Consider the following 9,106-nt stretch of genomic DNA (forward strand, 5'->3'; position numbering starts at 1 on the left):
AATGCTTGTAGACATACCCTCATCCCCATTTTTAAAAGGGACTTGAGCTCCAAACTCTTTACCTCCCACAAAGTGCCTAAATCACTTTTGAAGGGAAAATGCAGGTTCTAAGGGACCTGGGTGTTTTTAATTCCATTTAAATCATTTTAGAAACTGTTTTAAGAAAAATGAAACCAACCCCTTCACAGAAGACAAAAAAAAGCAAAAGAAACAGTTTGAAATACTTCATGGCAAGTCCTAGGCCTCAGGAGGAAACATGAATGGTCTAATAATTATAGGTAGCATTGAAGTGATATTGTAGTCATGATGGTTCAGGAAACATACAAGAGGCAAGACTTCTTGCATGCGATCTCTTTTATTTGATCATCTGCATGGTCGGGATAGCCACAGAAAAGCTTCTGGGTATCAGGGTACCCTTGCTCAGGCCTCTGGGAGTGAAGTCTGAGGCCTGAGCAAGGGTTCTGCAATACCCAAAAGCTTTTCTGTCTTTCCCAACCATGCAGATGGTCCAATAAAAGAGATCACCCACAAGAATTCTTTCCTGTCATTCTGGAACTGTAGAATCAATTATGCTAATCCTGAGCCAATGGCTCATTTACATGTTGAACAGGCTTATATTACATTTGTATTTCACTCTGCAAGTGAATGAAGTAATTCTTCAGTCTGAACTTTGTTTAGCAAGCTTCTTTTAGGCCTTCTACCTCTCATTTGGCTCCCCCTATAATACTTTAATTCTTCACTAGTTAAATGTAACACTCTCCCATCAACCATTGCACTTACCTAAAGCTATTTGTAGTCAACTATAAACAAAGAAAGAACTTAATTCAAGAATCCCTTCCCTTTGGCTATACAAAGTAAGGAAATTCCTCTTCCCCCAAAGAAAGAAGTTCTTTGACAGCTGGAGTTACATAAAACAGGTTTTAAAAAAAGCCATCACACAACATTTTTTTCATTATCATTTTTACTTATAAGCCTGTTTATGCAATGCCTTTTTTTACTGTTTAGCAAGACAAGGGTTTCAATGGGGCGTTTTTCATTAACTTTGTTTTCTGAATTAAAATACCTTAAACTCACATGACTTTTTTTGTCTGCATTATCTGGGCATTTATTATGAACTGGATAATTCTCTTTGAAATCAGTTAATCCAGGATGACTCATTCCAGAAAAAGTCATATATATTTTGAATCAATTTTTCTACCTCTGGCAATACCCTCCTTCCCATTACAATTGTTTCACACCTGGATTGATCTGTCTGCTTGACTGTGTGCCCTCTCCTACTCTGAGGTCGAGTTGGGCAGATGTAACTTTCTTGTTTAAATGCCAAAGCAGAGACAAGGGTGTTGCAGAATCACACTCTCTCACCATTACAGCAGGCCTTGTGTATCTTGGTGTATCCTCCAAGAAATCCTGGATTTACTTAGGGGCTCAAAACTACCTTAGTAGCAGATACCCAAGTGCATATTGAAGCAAGTGACAGGCAGGGGTATGTGCAGCTATGCCCACATAGTAAATTTACCAGCCAGGATGGCAAGTGCCTTAAGTACATTGTGGGCTGCTTTCCCTGAACAGAAAGCTGCATGATTGCCTCCAAGCAGTGCCTGGGTGGGCTAATTATTATTGCTGAGTAAGAGTGCTGATTAGTCCACCTGCATGACTACTCTGTATTATCTTAGGAGACAGCCCACCCAAATCCATACAGCATGCTTAAGGGCACTGCTGCCAGGGATGATAAATTTACCATACAGACAGAGGCAGAAGGTAGGGAACCAGTTAGGCTGCCTATACACATGCTTAAGGGTGGGGGTGGGGGGAGGCATTTTAATTAGACTGGTTCCTGGACATCTGCTCTAATTAAAATGGTTTACTGTCAAGTGTGTTCAGCTCCTAAGCATTTCAAAATGGCCAAGGGGGCACTTTATTTAAACTTTGTTGAATGAGCTTTAGATAAAGTGCCCCCCGTAGCCATTTTGAAATGCATGAGGGCTTAATGCACACTGGAGCATTCCATTTAGAACTTGAACAAGCACATCTATAGGTACCCATAGGTGCCACCCAGCCCTGTCTTCTGCCAGATTTCAAACTAACACAGCTAACCACCTCTCTGTATAGGCAGAAATGCCGAGGACATGCCCTGATGCTCCAATGAAGGAAAGGTGCTCCAGCAGGATAGCAAAAAAGAAATCAGGTACAGAAACAAGGCCACTGGCAAGGCTGCCAGCACTTGCCCTGATGACTGGCTGTTTATTTGATCTGGTTTGGTTTTTTTGCTGCCAACAAGGAGGCCATCACAGATCTCTGTTCTTTATAGACAGTACCAAAAGTGCCAATAAAGACTTCTCAGAGGAGAAGGAAGATTCCCAGGAAAGCCAGGGCCTCTTCTGCATGCAGCAGTCATGAGACTGCTCCCAAATCCCAAGCAGACACTCAGCTTTACAATATTGGAAAAGACCGCTTCCCCAGGCAGTATAATATGCTATATTACAACACAACAGGGTGATGTTAGAAAAAGCATACTTCTAGGAACCCAGTAGCAAGTGCTATCTTTTGCACGTAGGAACTTAGCGGTCTTTCCAAGGCTGCTACACTTTAGCTGCTCTCACACACCCTGTCCTATGCCCAAAATGGCATGCCCAACAGGTAGAAGTTCTTGCATCTGACAGCCACTGGACACATGGCCCTTTCCATCCCTTTCCAGTCTAATGCAATTCCCCACTCCCTCCCACACCTGCCTGTTCAAGTTGGCAGAACCAGGGTGATTAGAAGACACACACATTTGTTACGACAGGCCTGCTTATCAAAACAGTAGATGCAGAAAAAGAAATTGCAACATAAACAGTTCATGGGTTCATGGTCTGAACAATGCCCTAAGCTCTCAGATGGCATAACACTGTATGGTGGCATATTTCCCTCAAGGTGTGACACTGAAAAATGCAGGAAGATGATAATGCACTGGGCTACTTTTAAAAATTGAGCTTTGAGCATCTGAACTTCCTGGGTTCAGAACAAATTGCTGAGAACATCCATTTAATTTAAAGCAGACTGTGCTGAGCTCTAGGCATTGCATGAGAGAATCTAAACAAGAATTATGCTTTATGTTGGCATGGACAATACCGAGCAGAGTAGCCTTCTTGTATCCTTGCAGTCACAAAGCAACTGTGGGAGGGGATTGTTCCAGTGAATAACAATGCTAGGTGTCTTGCTGGTCTGCCCAGCACCTCTGAACAAGGCCTTTCTCCATCTCCACGCTACATGCCCCGCAGTCAACTCTTCCAATGTAAGGACAACCTACAGAAATACACAAAACAACAACTAACCTGCTGCTCCCCCACTCAATATTACTCACTCAGGAGTGGTTGAAGATTCCTGTGTGAAGGGGAGTAAGGTGGAAAACAGCTTATCATATCCAAGCTCACCACACTCTAGGAAAAAACCATGGGAATGATATTCCAAAACTGAGGAAGAAGCAACATTTTATCCTTGTTGCCATGGAGACTGGAATTAGCACAATAACGGCTCATTCCGTTTTTCAGCTCCCCCAGCTCCTGTACCGGATGTGCTATGGCCTTCCCCAGACAGGAGTGTGAATCAACCTCACAATGCTTGGCAAATATCTGGGTCAAAAAAGGAAGACAAGAGAGTCAATGTTTGGGAATCAAACAGCTGCCTCCCCTAGGAAAAATAAGAAAAAGGACTAGAGTGAAAGTCTATGACAGGGCTCCATGGAGGAGCACAGGGACCAAGGAACAGCCAGCCTTGTTTTGGCAAAAGGCAGGCAGGAGGAATCATCAGCAGAGATTCCAATGTATTCCGAGAAAAAAAATCCAAAATTTTCTGATTTAAACCCACCCCATCCACATTGTTCCATTATTAAAACAAAACACCGGGGGGGTGGGGGGGTGTAGATAGATATCTCTATCTACAGATATATATCTATATAGATATATAGTCAAAGCCATTCACCCGGCATTGCCTGATGATCATGGATCCTGATTTTTTCTGACTGAAAATATCGAAAGTTTTCTGATAAAAAATAAACAACAACAAACACAAATTCCACATTTTTCCATGATTAAAAAAAAAATGCCACTATATATATTATTTCAGTGGATTTTAGTTTGTTTGGTTTTTTAATCAGAAAATTGTGAATATTTTTAATTAGAGAAAACCAGGATCCTTGATCATCAGGTGAATGGCTTGGACAACTACCAGCTACAGCAGAGGTATCAAACATACAGCACACAGAGCCCCATCACCCAGCCCCTGGTGCTGCCCTGAGCAGACCCACATGGGAGACAGTGTGCACTGAACCAGCCCCATGGGCAGGCTCCAGGACACATACAGTATACAGCGCCTACCCCTACCACTCCAGGACTGTGCCACACAGATGGGTGCAGGCAGCACAGATCCTGGAGTGGTTAGAACGAGTGCTGCATGCAGTGCAGTCTAGCCGGGGGTGAGAAGCACAGATCCAGCCTGGCCAGAGTGGGTGCCACGCTACACATGTGGACTACATGTGCTGCCCACCCCAGCCAGACTGTGCCATGTGCAGTGCCCACGCCAGAACATGTGCCATACACAGTAGGGCTGTGCAAAGGTTTGGTAGACGATTCGATTCAGAAGAGATTCAGCTTGATTCAGCAGCCAAATTTCCGAATTGGAATTGAATCAGGAGACCCATTAAGAGGTCCAAATAGAATCAGAAACCTCCGAACTGATCTGGAGAGATTCGGGGCCAATTCGATAGGCTATACAGGTTTCCCTCGCATACAGCAAACCCATTTTATAATGTAATAGATAGGGATAGGTTCCCAAAGCGGTGAGGGAGGTAGGGAATGAGGCTGGGACTAGAGAAGGGGCAGGAGGAGGAATGCCATTCCTGGGGCTGCACCGTGCTCCGTCTGTGCCCCCGTGTCTGGGCTCCACCTGTCCCCACTCACCCCAGCTCCTGGGCTGCACTGTGCCATGGTGCAGGCAGCTGGTGTCAGCTGCTCCTGGGGCCTCTGCAGCAGGTGCTGGGGGGAAGTGGCAGCAAGCGGAGCCCCAGGCAGTGCGGGACATGGCGCAACTTGTCTGCACTGATCCTAGCCCCCACTCCAGCGGCCCCAGGAGTGACCTGCACCAGCTGCAACGAGAACTGTTAGTGGGTGCAGGGTGTGCCCCTTCCTGCTCCACTGGTGGGGGCTGAGGGCTGGGGGAGCTGTGTTAGGCTCTTCCTGGGGAATGTGTGCCCCTGGATCTGGACATGGGATGACAGGAGGCTGCCGCTGCAGTCTGGGGCTGGTGGCAGCAGTGGGCTGTTCCCGGTGCTTGGTATGCCTGCCCCGAGCATCAGGAAGACTCAGCCAGGTGCCTCTGCCAGCCCCAGCCTTCAGTGGGCAGCCTGCTGTCATCCCACATGCAGATCTGGGGGCACACACCCCTGGGAAGAGCCCGACACAGCCCACAGCCCTCCTGAGGGTCTTGGAGCAGCACAAGGCACACCCCACACCCACTAACAGTTCTTGTTGCAGCTGGTGCTGGTCGCTCCAGGGGCCGCTGCAGTGGGGTCTAAGGTCAGTGGCAACAAGCTGTGCCATGTCCTGCACCACCCAGGGCTCCACTTTCTGCCACTCCCCCCAGCCCCTGCTGCAGCAGGCCCGGGAGCAGCCAACACCAGCTGCAATGGGAACTGTCAGTTGGTGCGGGGGGGATGCGGCACGCCTCTTGCTGCTCCGCACCCCCTGGAGGGCTGCAGGCTGGGGGCCTATGTCAGGCTCTTCCTGGGGATGTGTGCCCCTGGATCCATGCATGGGATGATAGCAGGCTACCACTGCAGGCTGGGGCCAGCGGCAGCACCAGGCTGATTCTTCCCAGCGCTCAGGGCAGGCGGGCGCACTGAGCACCAGGAACAGCCCAGTACCCCCAGATCTGGACGCAGGATCACAGCAGGCTGCTGCTGTAGGCTGGGGCCAGTGGTAGCACTGGGCTCTTCCCGGCACTTGGGGTGGGTGTGATGAGCACCGGGAAGAGTCAGTCTGGTGCCACAGACAGCCCCAGCCTGCAGCGTCGGCCTGCTGTCATCTCGTGCGCAGACGTGGGGGCACATGCCCCCTGGGATAGCCCTACAACGCCACAGCCCACAGTCCTCCTAGTGGGCGTGAAGCAACAAGAGGTGCTCCTGCCCCCCTACCCCATACCCACTGACAGTTCTTATTGCACCTGGCACCGGTTTCTCCAGGGCCTCTGCAGCAGGGGCAAGGGTCAGTGCAGACAAACTAATCCAAATCGGCCTAATCGAATCGGGACCGTGTTTCGAATCACCAAATTGAATCACTGTCCCTCAAATCAGCCGAGTCCAAGTCCAAATCGAATACTTGCTGCTTCGCGCAGGCCTAATGCACAGCACCTGCTCCAGCACATTGGAATCTGCACCACACATGAACTGGCTGGAGGGGGCACAGTGTGTGGCGTTACATGTGGTGCAGTTCAGCTAGGGTGAGCCAGACAAGTCTGACACCCCTAAGCTAGAGGATAACAGAAGAAGGCCCTGATCCATTATGATGGAAGAGAGGGGTCTGCCATGAGTGAGAAGCCCTATAGGGAGCCCTGGGCTGAGGAGACCCTAATAGGGGTCTGCTTTGGGAAGCAGGGCAATTATGTAGTTCAAACTTAAAAGGAAAAAACAAGAAATGGCAATGAAATGAGACTATAAGGGCTATCTTGACTGTAGCTGATCACTACCTGGGCTGGCGAGTCCAGCTCCTAGCCTACATATTCTCTGCTCTCACTGAGAGCAATAGCACACTTCCCTAGGGACCAGCCACAGGCACCTTCAGCTTCCTCCATACTCCAGTGCATGCTGAGTCTTTCCTGCCATAGCTATAAGAGATGACAGGGAAACACACTATACTACACCACAGAAGCCAGGAAACCTGTAAATCAAGGAATGCTTGTTAGAACAGCACACAAAAATGTAAACTCAGCACTTTCAAGCAGGTGTGCTACATCTAAATCTACATCCCCTAAAATTTGCTCTGTGTCATGATTTACAGTCCTCTAATTTCAAGCTTGTACTGCTATATTCAATAAATAAAGGCATTTTATGTGCATGGCTTGATGTTTTTATTGACATGGGTTCAAAGTTTCATAATGTCATGTCATCCAAGAAAAGACACTTCCATAAAATCATTGCACAAAGTAGATAATTATAAATTATACTTAGATTTCTATATATTTATACACAGTAAAAGACAATAAAATGTTCATTATTTCAGCTCTTCAACTCAATACCAAAAACATACCAACTCCTGTGACCCTGACAACTCACTGCTGTTTGCAGAAGCAGTTTTTCCAACTGTGTGTAATGCTCTAAAAGCCCCTGAAGTATTGCTTCTCACCCGTTTGCAGGGCTTTCTCCTTTGTTCTCAAGAGATGTGAGAAACCAAGCAGTCAGTTCTCACAAGAGATGTGTACTAATGAAGTATCCAGCCTTGTCATAAGGCACCCTCTTACTTACCTGCCCCTTCATTTTACACACACATGCACACACTCCATTACTAATCTGCAGCTACTGAAAGCAGTTAGGCAAAGCCTCCCACTTAGCTCTCCAGCAGAAAGCTTTGTAAGCCAGGGAAAGCTGGTTCTTCCAGAATGACAGCAGGAATCACAACTCCGTTAGCGTTCAAAGTAATCTTAGGAGCACGTTTCCCTTTTCATTTCACAAAGAGAGACCTGCGGGAGTTTCTGAAGACCCAGCAGCCTGAACCTTTCTGGGTCACTCTGCATTAATATGAGTGAAACTTCCATAGTAACAAGCCAGGCCTTACAGAACCATGGAGGAATACCCTTTTATGTTTACGAACTCTAAGAGTGGGGCAAAAATCACATTTAGGGTCTATGCCCTTGTCAAGGGCTCCCAACATGATGTAGAAACCACCTCTGTGGAAATCCATCAACAGCCCTCTGTACAAAGCCAAATTTTATGGCTCAGGTCACCAGCACCCTCTTTATACACTGAAGTGATTAGCTGCTGAATGTGGAAGGAAAAAAGGGAAAGTCGGGGTGAGCTGAGCACCCAAAAGGCAATGGACACACCCTTCTTTGCACTCAAGCTCACTGGCAGCTTTCATGCCAGTGAGCTACTACTGTAGCTCCTTGTGAGCTCTGTACAGCTCTCTAGGAAAGTGTAATTTGTCATTGTGAAAGTGAGTCATCACTGTTGGTCATCCTAGGTAGCCACTCAATTTTCCTCTCCTGTTTCTTCCTCCCACATCAGTTCAGAAGTACATTAGCTGAGCCCCCGTACAGCCAAAGCTCTCTTGATCTGCATGACTGCAAAAAATATACAGCAGCCTCTGTGGACTAATGACCTACCTAAATCGTGGCAGAAGTTCACAGCACAGCAGTGCCTTTAATATCCCTCTTTTCTCCATATACCCCCACCCTTGCTGCTGAGTGGTTGAGAGGCAAAAACTGCAGCCTTAATTGCCTTTTAGCCACTCAGTGGCAGGGGTGGGGACACATGATGAAAAGAGTAAAACTGAAAGCACTACTGTGCCACAGATGTCCACCATGATTTAAGTAGGTCCCTAACTATCAGGATAAGTAGTGTGGGGGGTGATGTTATAGCCATAATGGTCTAGGAAAAATACAAGAGGCAAAGATTTCTGCAGGTGATACCTTTTATTGGACCAACTGTATAGCTGGAAGGGACGTAGACAAGCTTTTGGGTACCTTTGTACCCTTCCTCTCAGGATTCAGACCCAAGGAAGAGTACCCAAAAGCTTGTCTGTGTCCCTCCCAGCTATACAGTTGGTCTAATAGAAGATATCCCCTGCAGAAATCTTTGCCTTTATCAAAACTAGCACACAGCAATGTTCTCTCCAGACTGGCTTACAACAGTCTGAAAACTGGAGATGGCTTGCAAAAGACAGATGAGTCATAGGATTGTGACCCCAAGTCCCAAAATACCTGTGTCTTCTGGCAGGTATTCCCCACCCCAAGCACTGTGACAAAAATCCCACAACACATTCCTCCCCCAAAAGAAGAACAATGATCCAGGTTGTCTCACACTTTTTCCCCCTGGGGGGGGGGGGGGGGCTAAGGGGGGGAGGGGAACACACCCCAT

The 9,106-nt window shown here is 47.3% G+C and overlaps 1 protein-coding gene across 1 annotated transcript in view; it reads right to left on the minus strand.

Moving 5' to 3' along the window:
• The window catches only part of AGPAT3 (1-acylglycerol-3-phosphate O-acyltransferase 3), a 187,358-nt gene that overhangs the window by 146,186 nt on the left and 32,066 nt on the right, over window positions 1-9,106 (minus strand). The window lies entirely within an intron of this gene.

This window comes from Gavialis gangeticus, unplaced genomic scaffold (assembly GCF_001723915.1).
Source record: "Gavialis gangeticus isolate Ggan-Ray unplaced genomic scaffold, GavGan_comp1, whole genome shotgun sequence".
NCBI lineage: Eukaryota > Metazoa > Chordata > Crocodylia > Gavialidae > Gavialis > Gavialis gangeticus.